The sequence below is a fragment of the Drosophila santomea genome, chromosome 3L (assembly GCF_016746245.2).
Source record: "Drosophila santomea strain STO CAGO 1482 chromosome 3L, Prin_Dsan_1.1, whole genome shotgun sequence".
NCBI lineage: Eukaryota > Metazoa > Arthropoda > Insecta > Diptera > Drosophilidae > Drosophila > Drosophila santomea.
In genome coordinates this window covers 825,422-827,560 of record NC_053018.2, presented here as the reverse complement: position 1 = coordinate 827,560, position 2,139 = coordinate 825,422, and the positions used below count along the sequence as shown (strand labels likewise).

Below are 2,139 nucleotides of genomic sequence, written 5' to 3'. Positions count from 1 at the left end.
GGATCCGTCCTCGTTGGCCACACTCGCCAGTACGACACCTCGGAAATGGATGGAGGAGATGGGGAAGATCGAGAGGGAAGCCCATAACGATCATTGTCATGGATGATCAGCACAGCGGGGCGGCCATAGCTGTTAACTACTGTACTGAATGGGCGCATTTGCACAATTTGCACTCACTTTTTAGGCCGTAATAAATTCGCATAAATTTCGAACAGAGTGGCGTGCCAATAAGCGAGCGATTTGTGAGCCTAATGAAGGCGATTTGTTGCGGCACCAACTGCCACTAAATTAGACATGAGAATTGATGGGACCCAGCAGACCCAGACCCTCAAGGTGCTATCAATACGCCCCACACACTTTTAACGAGCCGCCACTGAGATTGCCCGCATTCACTTTATTTGGAAAATCTATGTGGAAATATTTTATTTTATATAGTTCGATCAACTGGTCTGCGGATTGTCTGATCGTCTGATCGTTTTTAATGTGGCAAACCAACTTCTGGACAACATCAGATTCGGGCTGTCCAGAGATGGCCTGTTATCACCCCATTTGGTGAGAAGTGTTTGTTTCTTTTCCATTTTTTTCCCTCCAGCTTACGCACTTTTCACACAAACACATTTCCGAACTGGTTCACTAATTTGTTAAAACATAGCACTGAGATATATGTGCAATATCACACATGCAAATTATTCAATGTTTTTAAGATTACAACATTTTCGAATCACGAATGTATTGCCCTAAGCCAGTTGGATTGTTAAATAAAATGTCTACAGCTGGTCGAAATGGATGATGAAAACACCTGCAAATTGCAAAACATTGAGTGGAATTCGTCGGGGAGGAGGACTCTTTGGCCGAGGCACATCCTCCCACATGACCGCGAGGCAATAAGTCAGAAGGGAAAGTCGGGTAGGAAAGGCACAGGCAACCCTCGCAGCTGGCAGGAAGCCAAATCCTCGAGAGGGGGAGGATTTTTGGCAGGGGGCTGGGGCTCCCCCATGCGACACCTCCCACATAGAAGCCAGCTGGCTGGTAAGATCCGGCTCATGAATACATTTGAACTCGTTAACTCCGACACACCCCAACATTTGCTTTTGGGGGTTGTTCCGCCCGGGAACTCACTCATCCATCTCGACCGCCTCGTCCTCCGGCAGTCGTCCATGTCCTGGCTTTGCACGTGCACAATTTCGAGTTCATCAAAAGGAATTTGCTTTTGGGGAGCGTCCTCGTCTGACATTTATTAGAATTCTTTGCTTTCCGCTCGTTTCATGGAGCCTGAAGGGAAAAATAGCTGGGCAGGAGGGGGCGTAGAAAATTCAGCTTTGAAAGCTTTCAGCCAGGAATAAGTTTTTCGTGCTCCAAGCACTGTGGAAAAATATCTGGTGTTTCCAGAAAGCTATATTGGCTTGGATTTTACTTTCTATAATAACTTGAATAATAATATAACTTGAAATAATATTTCTTTCACTGGATTCAGTCACTTCGTTTCGGTTTGTTGATTGTAATGTTGGTTGACTGCCATTAAAGTTTGGTTTGTTCTCGCTTCAGCTGGCTGGGTGCCAGTGGTTGAGGACACGAATCCGTATCTGTGGCGGATTTGGATGCCTTAAAGCTATTTGCTGGGCATTGAAATCGGAGCTAAAACACGCCACGCATTTTGACTTTTGCAGCTGCAAAAACTGGAGAGTGAATTGAGTGGAATCTCCATGTGTCTCATGTCGCGGAATTTACCATTGCGAATTGTTTGATGTTGTCCATAGAGAAATCAATAAAAAGACAAGTTGCAAAAGGATTGTGTGCAACCACATTGAATAGCGAAACAATGAAAGCGATGAAAGAACATGTACAAAATATTTTCAGATTTTTCATTAGGAAGGTAACAGTTGTCCTATGTTTATCTCGTTAATTTCGGACCAGATATAAGCTCATAAAGTTCCCCTCGTGTTTGTCTACTAATTTCATGTACTATTCCCTCGACTAATTTCGCTCGCAAAACAAATCAAGCAAAGCAAACAAGCCTCGGACATTTTTGTTAGACAATTTCACTTCGGAAGGACAAATTAAAATTACTTATTAACATTTACCAACTGGAGCAAACAAACTTGGGTAAACATACAAGACAAAGCGACGGTTTGTGTGCCA

At 43.8% G+C, this 2,139-nt stretch overlaps 1 pseudogene; it reads right to left on the bottom strand.

Moving 5' to 3' along the window:
- Nucleotides 1-721: 721 nt before the first annotated feature.
- On the bottom strand, nucleotides 722-1,342 carry LOC120449824 (annotated as a pseudogene).
- Nucleotides 1,343-2,139: the final 797 nt, after the last annotated feature.